This window comes from Humulus lupulus, chromosome 5 (genome assembly GCF_963169125.1).
Source record: "Humulus lupulus chromosome 5, drHumLupu1.1, whole genome shotgun sequence".
In the NCBI taxonomy this organism is placed as follows: Eukaryota; Viridiplantae; Streptophyta; class Magnoliopsida; order Rosales; family Cannabaceae; genus Humulus; species Humulus lupulus.
The window spans coordinates 120,577,987-120,592,789 of NC_084797.1; the positions used below are offsets into that span (position 1 = coordinate 120,577,987).

Here is a 14,803-nt window from a genome sequence, read left to right on the forward strand (position 1 = left end):
CCATGCTCCTTTAACATCTTCGAGCCTTTTCTTCAGGGTGTCCTTAAGTGTTTTATTCACTGCTTCAACTTGCCCATTTGCTTGTGGATGTGCAACTAAAGAAAAACTTTTAATGATCCCGTGTCTTTCGTAGAAGTCTGTGAATAAATCACTGTCAAACTGGGCGCCGTTGTCTGAGACAATTTTTCGAGGCAAACCATATCGGCAAACTATGTTCTTGATGACAAAGTCAAGAACTTTCTTGGTCGTTATGGTAGCTAGTGGCTCAGCTTCGGCCCATTTGGTGAAGTAGTCGACTGCTACAACTGCGTACTTCACTCCTCATTTTCCCGTTGACAGGGATCCAATCAAGTCTATACCCCATATTGCGAAGGCCAAGGACTCTGCATCTGTTTTAACTTGTTGGGAGCTGCGCGCGGGATCTTGGAAAATCTCTGACACTTGTCGCATTTTCGCACAAACTCCATTGAGTCTTCGTTCATAGTCGGCCAGAAATAGCCTTGCGTTAGAATCTTTTTCGCCAAACTTTGCCCCCTAGCGTGATCCCCGCAGAAGCCTTCATGTACTTCCCTCATCAGATCCTTAGCTTTTTCTGGTGTAATACATCTTAGCAGTGGCATGGAACATCCTCTTCTGTAAGGAACACCATCGACCAGTATGTACCTAGCAAATTGACTTTGGAGGGTTCTTTATTTCTATCTGCTGGTAATACACCATTTGTAAGATATTCCAAGTAAGGCGCCATCCACGTGTCCCCCATCCGGATTTCCATACTGGTTTCATCTGCTCGTATTCTTGGCTCGCACAATCTTTCTACTGGCACAATATTCAAAGTGTCAGCATCCTTCGCGCTTGCGAGTTTGGCTAAGGCATCTGCTTTCGAATTCTGATCCCGAGGTATTTGCTGGAGGGTATACTTCTTGAACTGGGCCAATAGATCTTTAGTTTTGTTCAAGTAGGCCACCATTTTGAGGCCTCGTGCTTGATATTCCCCTAGAACCTGATTCACTACCAGCTATGAATCACTGTAAATATCCAGGACCTTTATACTCATGTCTTTTGCCATTCTTAATCTAGCGAGGAGTGCTTCATACTCGGCTTCATTATTCGACGTTGTGAAGTCAAACCTAATGGCGCAGTGAAATCGATGCCCTTCTGGCGTTATCAAAATCACTCCTGCTCCTGCGTGAGATTCGTTGAACGATCCATTCGTGAATAACTTCCACGAAGGAGCTTCATCTTGGGGCTCGGGCGCACTAGGCTTTTCGCACTGCTCGTTGTCTGGGAGCTCAGTGAACTCTGCAATAAGATTAGCCAAGACTTGTCCTTTTACTGCTACTTGTGGTGAATATGTAATATCGAACTGCCCTAGTTCAACTGCCCATTTTAATAAACACCCAGCCGCCTCCGGTTTTTGGAGGACTTGCCGAAGGGGTTGATCAGTTAAGACTGTAATGGGATGGGCTTTGAAGTAAGGACGTAGCTTCCTTGAGGCCAAGATTAAACAATAAGCTAACCTTTCGATGGGAGGATATCTCAGTTCTGCTTCGATTAGCCTCTTGCTTACATAGTAAACCGCCTTTTGTATGCCTTCTTCCTCTCGTACTAGTACCGCACTAGCAGCAACTTCAGTGATCGCCAGGTAAATGAACAAAGTTTCTCCTTCGATAGGCTTTGAAAAAATAAGAGGCTGTGCCATATGGGCTTTTAAGGCTTGAAAAGCCTCCTGTCCATTCAAACTTCTTGTTGCCCCTAAGTAGATTGAAGAAAGGGACGCATTTATCCGTTGATTTGGAAATGAATCTACTTAGGGCGGCAATTCTCCCAGTTAAACTTTGTACATCCTTGATCTTCTCTGGCGATTTCATGTCGATCAGAGCTTTTATCTTGTCGGGGTTGGCCTCGATTCCTCTTGAATTAACAATGAACCCCAAAAATTTCCCTGATCCAACTCCGAAGGAACATTTGAGAGGATTTAGTTTCATCTGGTACTTGTTCTATACATCGAAACACTCTTGTAAATCCTTCACATGTCCTTCTACTTTTTTCGACTTTACCAGCATGTCATCCACGTACACCTCCATGTTTACTCTGATCAACTCTTTAAACATGTGGTTAACCAATCGTTGGTAAGTCGCACCTGCGTTTTTCAGTCCGAAGGGCATTACTTTATAACAGTATAATCTCGTATCGGTCCGAAAGCTGGTGTGATCCTCGTCAGGGGGATGCATGCTGATCTGATTGTAGCCTGAGTATGCATCCATGAAGGAGAGGATCTCATGTCCTGCAGTAGCATCGACCAACTGGTCGATCCTTGGGAGTGGGAAGCAATCCTTCGGGCAGGCTTTATTGAGGTTTGTGAAATCCACACAGGTTCGCCATTTGCCGTTAGGCTTGGGAACCAGCACTGGATTAGAGACCCACGATGGATAAAACGCCACCCTGATGAACCCATTATCCTTTAATCTTTCAACTTCTTCTTTTAAGGCTCTTGACCGATCCTTATCGAGCAGCCTTCTTTTCTGTTGCACGGGTGGAAAACTCTTGTCTATGTTCAGGACATGGCTGATAACTGCGGGATCTATCCCATCCATGTCTTTGTGCGACCAGGCAAAGAATTCCTGGTTCTTCCACAAAAACTCCACTAGTGCATGCTTCGTGGTTGGTTCTAAGTTTTTCCCGACTTTCACGACTCTGGTCGGGTCTTTTTCGTCAAGTTGGACCTCTTCCAAGTCCTCGACGGGTCCAACATTTTCCTCAAAATCTCCAAAGCGAGGATCTAAATCTTTATCCTCACTTTGAGCAACACCCTATTTGGTGACTTCATCACCGGATTGGACTTGTGTATCAATTGCCATCTGCAACCTATCTGGGGGAGTGCTCTTTGACGTTCCCTTCTTCGCCTTCGTGACTGAGGCATTGTAGCACTCCCTGGCCTCCCTCTGGTTTCCCAACACGCGTCCTACCCCTGCGTCTGTTGGGAATTTCATGGCTAAGTGCCATATAGAGGTGACGGCCCGTAGATCAACCAGTATAGGCCTCCCAATGACGGCATTGTACACCGAAGGACAATCGACTTCTATGAAGGTAGCGAGTAATGTCCTGGTAGCAGGCGCTGTACCTGCTGTCACTGGTAGTCTGATTGACCCTGCTGGGGCGAGTCCCTCACCAGAGAAGCCGTATATCGTTTGGTTGCAGGTCTCCAAGTCCTTAACGGACAACTTCATGCGTTCCAGCGAAGACTTATACAGGATGTTCATTGAACTTCCTATGTCAACTAGCACTCTCTTCATCGTCATATTGGCCATTTGGATATCCACGATCAACGGATCGGAATGTGGGAACCGGACATGTTGGGCGTCGCTATCAGAGAAGGTTATTTCGCTCTCTTTTTACTGAGCCTTTTTTGGCGCGCGGTCATCCACAGTCATCATCTCGATGTCCTGGTCGTGGCGCAGAGTCCGAGCATATCGTTCTCTGGCCTTTCCGCTGTTTCCCGCGAGGTGCGGGCCTCCGCAGATGGTTAACAACGTGCCAGTTACGGGATCAGGCTGCAAAGGTGGCGAGCGTTGGCGTGTGGGCGCCTGCTCGTTGCCACCTGGAGCTTCTCGTTGGGAATTTCCCGAGGCCCATATATATCTTCTTAAGTGTCCTTGTCTAATAAGGAACTCGATCTCATCCTTCAGCTGGTTGCATTCATTGGTATCATGTCCGTAGTCGTTATGATAACGACAGAACTTGGTAGTATCTCTTCTCGAAATATCCTTCCGAATGGGGGCAGGTTTCTTATAAGGCACACTGGAACTCGTGGCCTGATAAACCTCTCCTCGAGACTCAATAAGGGCAGTGTAGTTAGTGAACCGTGGTTCATAACGATTACCCTTGGCTCGTTTATTGTCAGAGGTGGAAGGCTCATTGTGTGGCCGTTTCCCCCCATTCTTGCCATTGCTGTTGCCGTTCCCATTACCTTTGTCGTTGCCGTTGGGTTTGGACCCATTGGCGGCTTTGGCGGGCTCGGCAGTCCCCTTGTCCTTGCCTAGGGGCTTCCCTTCATTAGCGATGGCATCCTCGAGCTTGATATATCGATCAGCTCGATCCAAAAATTCCTGGGTAGTTCTGACCCCATGTTTTCTAAGGCTGTCCCAGAGAGGTGTGCGGCGCTTAACTCCTGCGGTTATGGCCATCATCTTGCCTTCGTCTCCCACTATTTTCGCCCCAGCAGCTGCTCGCATAAAGCGCTAGCGTAGTCCTTCAGTGGCTCTCCGTCTTGCTGGCGTATTTCGACCAGCTGATTTGCCTCAGTCGGGTGCACACGACCCGCATAGAACTGTCTGTAAAATTCTTTCACGAACATTTCCCAGGAAAGTATACTTGCAGGAGGGAATTTGAAAAACCACTCCTATGCGGCATCAGAAAGTGTTGCAGGGAAGATCCTGCACCGAGCGTCTTCAGACACTTTCTGAATGTCCATTTGTATCTCAAACTTGTTGACGTGAGATACCGGGTCACCATACCCGTCAAAGTTCGGAAGCGTAGGCATATTAAACTTGCTAGGAGTTTCTGCCATAGCTATTGTAACGCCCCAAACTCCAGGGACCGTTACGGTGTGCCTTGTAAACAGTGCTAAACTCGCTAACCGAGTCATTTGGCCAAAATCGTGAACTAAGTGTGATTAGCGGTTTAGGGATTAAAAACTTTGGTTAAGATGTAACGTTTCACTAGAACGGTTAGTATATATACATTGGGATCCCAAAAACATAGTTTTAGAGTCTATTACAGAAAAACATTTACAACAGGCCGTTCTAAGCGGCAAAACAGGGTTCAACCCTAGTTCCACTTTAAACCTCGGCTGTGGTGGACAAGCAGCTGCATATGTACACGTGATCACCTAAGCTCTCCAACTCAAGGATGGTCTAGCTTCCTCTTGCCTTTACCTGCACCACGTAGCACCCGTGAGCCGAAGCCCAGCAAGAAAACGCAATATAACATGATATAATATCAACAGATAACATGACATAATATCATCAGGTAACATGATATAATATCAACAGATAACATGACATAATATCATCAGGTAACATGATATAATATCAATAGATAACATGACATAATATCATCAGGTAACATGATATAATATCAACAGATAACATGACGTAATATCATCAGGTAACATGATATAATATCAATAGAAATTGTATTGTTTACTCAGGACCAATAGCTTAGGCAAATAGGTGACTATAGCCCAAAAGTCACAGAAGTGGGTACAGCTCTCTCTCTAGCCTTGTGACGATAGGGTCACCAGGGCTTAATTGATAGGTGGTCCATTCGTAAGCTTGATCAGGATAGGTGCATGGTGATAGGTCACCAACATAACCATCCTCCCGACTCTAGAGTCGTAACTAAGGACAGCGTCCCCCAGCCATGTGACGATAGGGTCACCAGGGCCATGATCATCTGGTCTTAGACCAGGCAAGCGCTTATAAGTTCTTCGACTTTAGGGATGGTCTAGCATTAATGCCATAGAGCTATTCAATGCATGATTCTCGACTTTAGAGTCGGTCTAGCATCAATGCCATAGAGCCATTCAATGCATGATTCTCGACTCTAGGGTCGGTCCCTGACTAGTCAGTGCCATACACAAGTAAGTCATGCCACCAATTATATATCACGTGTCCAATACTCATAAACAAGGTGTTCAGCATGCCTACTAACCAGATACTAGTACAATTAGGACCATGCACAACCACAGAGGCTCAAGCTTTGAACAATATCATACCCAGTGTACAAAGCATGTCCTAATCACATGTTTCTCGTGCATCACACGCATCATACTTAACAGTCCAACATGCACCAGTAATAACCATGCATGCCACGTTTAATACTCAACCAACATGCATCAAGAACAGCCATGCATGTCATACTCAATAATCAACCAACATGCATCGATAATAGCCATGCATGTCACATAAACACAGGGTGCAGTTTTCTTACCTCAGATTCGAGCTAGAATGATTTAAAGAACGACCCTTGAGAACGATCAACTTTTAGTCCTTTAGCGGTCACCTAGTCATAACCAAATATAAGATACCGTCAATAAAAATGGTCAACATAAATTCCCAAATCAATATCTAGCCTCCGGGACATCAATCCCCACTTAACCGGGTACTAGGTACAACCCCGAGGCCTAAGGCTTGAATCCCCAAGCTAAAAACACCATTTTGGGCTAAAATGACCTTAAGGGCCGCGACCCTCCCCAGCTGCGCCGCAGCGCGCCCTCAAATAGAGAGGGCCTCCCTGCCAGACGCCAAGGGCCGTGGCGCACCACAGCTGCGCCGCGGCGCTCAGCCCAGACCAGGCAAAAACCCAACGCGCACCTGAATCTTTCCCCTGTGTTTTCTTTTGAAACCAGCCCTTCAAACCTGTCTCAAATCACAACTTAACACCCAATTCAACCACCAAACATGTCTACAACTCACCCTCACCAAAACTCAAGTCAAACATCAAGCAAAACCACCTTGAATCCAAACTATCCCCAATAAGAACATAGGCTGAAAACCAAAAAGGAAAACAGAGTATGACCCATACTCAGGTTCAATTCCTTACCTTAAACCGATTTGAATCCTTCCCAGTGGCTGAACTCAATCTATAATCCCCAAGCTTTGACTCCCTAGCTTGCTTCTCCACCTTGAGCTCAAAACTCCAAAGAAGAGATGGTGAGGGATGGTGTACGGGTTGAAGATGAAAACCCCTGTTTTGGCTCTATTATTTCTATAACCTTCTACAGCCAACTAAAGGATAATATAAATCCTTTCAAATGACTAAAATACCCTTAAGTCATTAAAGGCTTCTAAAACCATTCCAAGGGTAAATTTGGTACTTTCCACTTACACCGTTAATCATAATTAACGCTTCCCAATTCCCGCTATACTCAATATTCCCAAATACCAATAAATTATCTCCCATTACCCTTTAACTCCCGGTAATGCTCTAGTCATCAAAATGACCCCGAGACTCACCCCGAGCCCCGAACTTAAACCCGTTATGACTAGACCGAACACTTACATCTCATGATCGTCTCATGCCGAATAGCTCGAACCAATCCACCTTATAATGTGGCTATATTAATTAATCACAACCATGCACCCAAAATATACAATTACGCCCACAGTGGCCAAATTACCAAAATACCCTTATAATAGTAAATACGCCCATATGCATGCATTTACCATCATATAATAATATAATTCACGTAAACATGCATATATTCATTAAATACTATAATAAATCAATTATGGCCCTCCCGGCCTCCTAATCAAGGTCCTAAACCTTATTAGGAAATTTGGGGCATTACAGCTATCCTTTGGACGAAAGGAGTGTCCTTTCTCCTATCGTGGTTGATATAAGATGTTCTTCCCCCGACCAGCTGCTGCACCGCCTGGTTGAGGGCATCTATCTGGGTCTGCACGGCGCTAGGAATCGCCGGGGCCTCTGGTGCTGGGGGGACGTACTCGTCGTGCCGCTCCCGGCAATCGTTGAGTACGTCTCTCAAATTCTCGTCTCTCCTCCGCTGCTCGCTAGCTCCGAGCCGGTTGAAGACGTTATTTTGTCTGGGCTGCCCCCAGCGTCCCGTCTTTCGGGCTGGTCATCCCTAGGTGGCAGGCTTCGGCCCCCACCTCTTTCTTCATTCCTCCGACCGGCGTTTCCTCTGCCTAAGTCGGCCTCGTTATAACCATGGCCATCTATGAATCTTGATTGGCTATGGTGGGATCGATTGTTCCCTCGGTTGCCTTCCCGGGCTGGAACCTCCTAAGCGTTAGAGGGTGGCCTGCGTTGGTCGGTAGGTCCCCGTGCATTATCATGTCGTGGGGGGCCTCGGACCGCAGAGCCTAACTTTGAGTTCCTCCTGTTACCAGGAGGACGCTGTCCTCTGCTCGGAGGGTTTGGCTCATCGCCCCTATGGCGTCTAGGACTGCGAGGCGGCTGCCCGGCCCTATTCTGCCTCTGTTGCGGGGGATTGCCGCGACCAGCTTGGGATAGAGGCTGTGCTTCAGGGTCCCTTAGCGGGACATCGTCCTAAGGCATCGGTGGCTGCTCGGGCCTTTGTGGGCTCGAGGGTTGGATAGGCGGGCTAGGATTAGGACCCCTCTGTGGCGGCCCATTCGTAGGTTGATCAGGTTGCGAGGCAGGTGCAGCCTGGTTCCTAGCCAGTTGTAGGGCTGCTTCGAGGGCTGCCATGGCCTCCCTCTGGCGACGGTCCATCTCTGCTTGTTTTTCACTCAGCTCCAAGCGCTGCCGTTCAATTTCCTGTTGCTGCCGCGCCATGATTTCGGCAGCACTTTCTTGGCTGGCCCTCAGATTGGCCAGTTCATCCTGCAATACCCCCAGGGTATTCTTCAGCGTCTCAGAGTCCATCTCTTCCTCATCGAATTTCAAATGTGGCTCATCCTCAGCCACGTTTGGAGGAGGAGGAGGCGGGTGGGATGGTGCAACGTCGGCCGCCTGTCCAGTTTTCTTGGTAGTTTTCGCCATTGATCTTTCACGATAATGTATCAAGCTCTCAATGAAAGCACCAAAATGTTGACCTTGATTTTGGCCAACTGACACGGAGTCAAATTTGCTTGATGTGGACAAACACGTTGAAATGAATGTGATGACAAAAAACAATAAAGAACACAAGAGTTTATAGTGGTTTGGCCCCAGAATCTGGTAACAACCTACGTCCACTTGAATTGTTATTGATATAGGATTCAAAGGAGTGATCAAAGAACTAGGGTTTAATGAGTTTCACCAACCTCTGATGGACAAGACAATATATCAAATAGAATCACTCTAGTCTCAAATAATTCGAAAGCCAAAAGTCCCTTTCTTGAGCTATCTTTCTCTATTTATAGGCTCAAGGGGGATTACATTAATTTGTTACAGATATTCTTTCCTAAATAATCGGATACTCAGGAAATCATGGGAGTCAATCTCGGGATTGACTAAGATTTTTATAAAATTATCATGAGACACGCGGAACCTGCGACCATACTGGTCGCAGGTAAACTTCGACTGCCTTTTGCTTGCAATATCTCTATTGGTCGATACCTTAGCAGAATTTCGCCACGTGTCCAGAAATCACTTGCCACGTCATTTGTGCCTATTTTTTGGATAACACACATTTTTTAACATATCTTCATATGTATTAGAATTATAATTTAGATTATTATAGAAAACATATAAATACAAAATTGAATAATATTAGAAGATTTTAAAAGTAAAAGAAAATCTAATTTCAAAAAATTATTAATCAATAGATATTTTTATAAATATATTTACATAATTTAGTTTATTTTTTAAATTATATTTTTATATTTTTTAAAATTATAAATATGTTTTATATTTATAAAAAAATATTTAAATATAATAAATAATTTATTAATAGCTAATATTAAATATTATTAAAAAGTTAGATAAATTATTTAAATAATTTATTTTTAACTAAAGTAAATTTAGTATTACAAATTATTAATTACTACTTTGACAGGTTTTATTTCAATATTAATTAATTTTTTTTCATAAATAATTGTTATTAATTTTAAAAGAAAATTAATACTATAATATCATAATATGTATCATTAATGAATTTTTATTTAATTTTTTATTAAATATATAATAACTCATTCAGGAAAGAGAAGGAAAAGAGTGAAAGAGGAAAGTTTTAGGTTTCAGATTTTTCTTTTTATTTTAACTTTTCTTATTTATTTATTTTTTATCAAAAGAGAGAAAATTGCATTGATCAAACAAACTGGATAATACAAAAGGGAGAAGCAACCAACCCTCAGAACTTACAAAGATTTTACAAACTCAATCATTTGCCTATCTCTAGAAGATAAGTTCCTAGAAGTTACATTAAGAACTCTAGCTTTGACTGCTTACCTAATCAAATGATCTACTTTAAACACAGTATAACAATTATCACTAAAACAACAAGCATTCCTATTTAACCAAATGAAATAGGTACAAGCAGCAAGAGAAGCAGCCACTATAAAGTGAATCCAATCCGACTTCCAGCTGGGCAGCTAGGCGATCCATTCCTCAAATTTGCCAGACCAGGTAACCCCTCCAAGCCAGTGTGGGCCCAAACCACTCCCCCTTTCCATTTAATCACTGACAAAACCTACCTTTCAATTCGACTTAACGAAACGACTTCGACTTTAAAACAATCAATCGAACGGGTAAAGCCAAGGTAAGGGCCTGTTCATAATCCCTATTCAAATTGCTTGCTTGACTGATGTTGGTGGCTTTCTCCTGTTGTTCCAGTCACTGTGGCTCTTGCTTGAGCCGAGAAGTACAGAAGGCACAGAGGTAAGAAGTTTTTAGATTATAGATACGAAGGTACGAAAAATGGACAGGTTTCAAGTAAGGCGAGTAAGAGAAGGTTAGAGAGAACCGTTGCTTTGACATAAAGGTTTGCCTTACAAAAGAATAAAAGTCGAATAACTAAATATACATGAAATAAGCCCTATTCCTCCTTTCCAATGGCCAATTCACCACTTCACTTATTTACTACTTACTTAATACCGGAAAAAATAAGAAAAGTAGCACTAGAAAAGCAAATAGAGAGCGTACAAGACAGAAATAAATGAGTTGTGGTTAGGGGTGAAATGCCACTCGAACCCAGAGCTAGTTGGTTCTCCCCGAAATGCGTTGAGGCGCAGCAGTTGACTGGACATCTAGGGGTAAAGCATTGTTTCGGTGCGGGCCGTGAGAGCGGTACCAAATCGAGGCAAACTCTGAATACTATATATGACCTCAAAATAACAGGGGTCAAGGTCGGCCAGTGAGACGGTGGGGGATAAGCTTCATCATCGAGAGGGAAACAGCCCGGATCACCAGCTAAGGCCCCTAAATGACCGCTCAGTGATAAAGGAGGTAGGGGTGTTAGGAGTGTGTCCTAAAAGCATGTAAAGACATTTCTTTTTTCTGTGAATAAATAAATACAATGGTTTATTGTTATTGTCATATTTATATTGTTAAATTATTGTTTGAATAATTTAATAAATATCAAAAAAATTTCATATTCATTATTGAGGATGTGATCTTGTATTAGTACGAGAGAATTAAGATCACATGAATGAATAAAAATAGTCAACAACAACAGATTAAAGTTATGGAATTCTTTAATTATAGTTGTAAGTACGGTTTACTGAGTATCATAATGATACAAATAATCTAGATTCGGATTATTGATGTGGAAAGACATCTCGGTAAAGGTGCTTTATATAATATGATTATATATGACATGGACCGATATGAATTAAAGTCTTTATCCAAAAACCATTTAACAATAAAGACTTGTAATTCATATCATAACTGATGATCATTTATAGATCAACCTAAATCCTGAGTGTTCATGAACTCCTGTTCATGTTTATTAAATCTTTTGATTCATTCGTTAAGGTCTCTTCAAAGAATGAGGCTAATGACTTTTGTTTTGGAGATTTAATATCATGGATGGCTGGGAACATGTATCAATAATACGGAATCTAATCTTTCCTAACGGATCGTATATTAGTTCCCTTAAGGGTTAATTCTGGAACTGAATGATTTTGAGCTCAAATCTATAATTAGATTATAGATTAATTATTCACTAGTGAATTAATGGTACTTAAGGAATAAGAAGTAAATTAGAAAGGTAAAATGGTAATTCTTCCATTCTAATTTATGAACTAATTAATTAGATGGTTGAACTATTGTAAGATGGTTATATCAATGGACGACTTAAGAAAAAGATTTATGTAAAAGCATATCTATAACATAAAGAGTGCAATTTTGAATTTATAGTGGAGTAATATCAGAATTAATAAATTAACTATTATAATTAAAGAGTTTAATTATTTAGTTTTAATTTATTGGAACTTAATGTTATAGGTCCATGGTCCCCAAAATGGCTCAAACAATCACTGTCAAAGGCAAATACAAAAATGGGCAAAAAGGACTTATGTGATAAGTAAAATATTTTTCTATGTATCAAACATAATTATTGTTTAATTATGTGTAATTAATTAATTATTTGATTTAACAAAAATATAATTAATTTTGAATTAATTTATTTTTGGGATTTTTGGTATTTATATAATAATAAAAATTGGGAAAAATCACATGCCTGCACATGCATGTGGTACACGTGTGGCACAGTGCACAGGCACTGTGCTACACGCATAAGAGATGGACTGAGTCTCTTGATTCCACAATTTTAGTTATTTAAATATTAAATAAACAATGAGATATTTTAATATGATTAAAATATTATTATTTAAACATGTTATCCCAAAAATTTGAAAAGAATGATTTGGCAATAAAATTAACACATGGCATGAGTTGGTTGGGTGATCTGGCTTAGCAGTAGCCCAATGCATCAGTTAAGAAGTTGAATTGCTTGAGAGATGCATGGTCAAGTCAAATACACCCAAGGAGAATATTTGGTCTAAGGAGTGCTTGGCTCAGACCCCAGTTTAAAGACCCAATTGATTGATTCAAACCCAAGTCCAAGGAGCTTAAAGGAGGGGTTTGGATTTTGGCTCGAGGGATAAAGGCAGGAGGTCCGATCGGACCTTAGCTTGGGAGCCTCTCAAGTATTTGGCTTGGGTGTGTCCGAGGTAAGCATCCCAAGGTTCCCTAAGTGTTGGCTCGAACGTGTCCAGGGTAAGTATCTAAGGAGGAGTCCCATACAAGCCAAGAATTGAGATTTAGGTGTTGGCCAAGAAGAGCCTACGCAATGTCCGATCAGACATGGTTGGAGGAGCCTAAGGCTTGCCTCGGATTTGTCCAAGCTGAGATGCTAAGTGAAGTGCCTCGGACTTGTCCGAGGTGAGATGCCAATGAGGAAGGCTCGGACCACCTTGGTCCGAGGAGAAGGCCACAAGGTCAGATCGGACCTTGATTGGAGAAGGTATGCCTCGGACTTGTCCGAGGTGAAAGGCAAGAGATAAGGTTGGCTCGGACCACCTTGGTCTGAGGAGAGGGCGTGTGAAGGATGGCTCGGACCACCTTGGTCCGAGGAGAAGGCTACAAGGTCCGATCGGACCTTGATTGAAGGAGGTAGGCTCGGACTTACCCGAGGAGGGAGTCCAAGGGAGTTGGCTCGGACCACCTTGGTCCGAGGAGAGCCAAGCATGCATGACCTTTGGTCCGAGGAGAGCATGCATATATCACCTTGGTCCACGAAAAGCTTGAAGGAGTAATCAACATGCATGTGAGACTACGTCAAAATCCCCGGAACGGCTTCAACAAGAATTGGTCTAAGCACCCGGGAATCTCTCATTCCTCACTCAAATTGAGGAATAAGTTGTATTTTAAATATTTCTTGTAATATAAATATAAGATGAATAATAAAATATCCCGATCTAAAGGGATATCAGTTGAGGATCCCAGACCTATAAATAAAGGGTTGGGAGGATCGTAAAAGGATTTTTTGGAAAATTGAGAGTGAATCTGTGTTCTAGAGAGAGAAAGTGTGTGCTTCCTGAGAGAACCCCTTTTTTGTATTCTGGAATATTTGCACTGAAGTAACTCAGTTGATACGGGTTCATCTGATCTTGAGTGTGAATACAGTAATAAAATCTCTAAGTGGATTAGGCTATTACCGATCATCAGGGCTGAACCACTATAAAATCTCGTGTTATTTACTTTTTATTCATAAACTGTCTGTTGTCGTTTGTATTCTCTTGAAGGCTTGTCGTTTTTGACGTTCTCACGTCGTTGGCTAAAAACACAGTCAAGAAACACAAAAATCTGATAACTGATCAGTTATTTTGAATTTGTTTAAAATAACAAATATTTTAATATATTGGATATTATTAAATATTGGATATCAGTTTTCACAGAACGTAAGTTTTCAGGGATAGAAAAATATCTAGGATTCTCTTAGAGAAAAGAGAACAGTGACAAAAACAAAGGTCATTGTTCTTCACAAAACCTAGGTCCAAACTTTATCAGATCTCATGTGTTGAGAACATCTGATAAATAGTTATTGCCTATTATTTGTATAGCGAGCCCACACTCGTTCTTTGTGTGCCTGAGAACATTTTGGAAGATCTTGGTGTGAGATCTCGAGGATTCAGCCATACGAAAAGATAGCAGCAAGGAAGGACCTGAGGTAATTTTTCTATTCTTGTCCTTGATTCAATATATATATGAGTGTGAAGAAGTAGATCTAGAAATCTTATGGGATTAATCTGATAATTTGATTGTTGTTCCGCTGCGCATAATCTCTGATTTGATCAATAAAAACCAACAAGGGGTGCAGAGACAGCCAGGAGGTTTGCCTAGAAGCAGCCACCCTTGAAAGAGTGCGTAATAGCTCACTGATCGAGCGCTCTTGCGCCAAAGATGAACAGGGATAAGCGATCTGCCGAAGCTGTGGGAGACCAGTTGCAAAACTTTCCTAGATAAAATGCAATAAAAAAATAAATGGTCATGGCTTTCCTCAACAAGACCACAAACCGGACAACTCACTTATGCTACAGGAATGTGATGAGAGATAAGTATGTCCCTAGTGAGAAGATGTTGGTTTACATGCTGCCAAAGAATGAATCTTATTTTTAATATATAAATTTATTTTTAGTTAACACATTTTTTTATTTAAATTAAAAACACCTTGAAATTTATTTCCACTAATAATATACCAATGGGGTGATCAAAACTTCTTTTATTTTGAATCTCATAATTTACATAATTTAATTTATTTTTAAAATTAAATGATTTATTAATTATATTTTTAGATTTTTATTTGAATTTCGACAACATTTTATAACTGTCG

At 41.8% G+C, this 14,803-nt stretch overlaps 1 long non-coding RNA gene across 1 annotated transcript; it reads left to right on the forward strand.

Annotated features, from left to right (window-relative positions):
- The first annotated feature begins 10,629 nt into the window (after nucleotides 1-10,629).
- LOC133780583 (uncharacterized) lies at nucleotides 10,630-14,331 on the forward strand. The gene is made up of 2 exons (XR_009869425.1): nucleotides 10,630-10,920; nucleotides 14,283-14,331. It is a non-coding gene; the product is annotated as an uncharacterized LOC133780583 (long non-coding RNA).
- The last annotated feature ends 472 nt before the right edge of the window (nucleotides 14,332-14,803 follow it).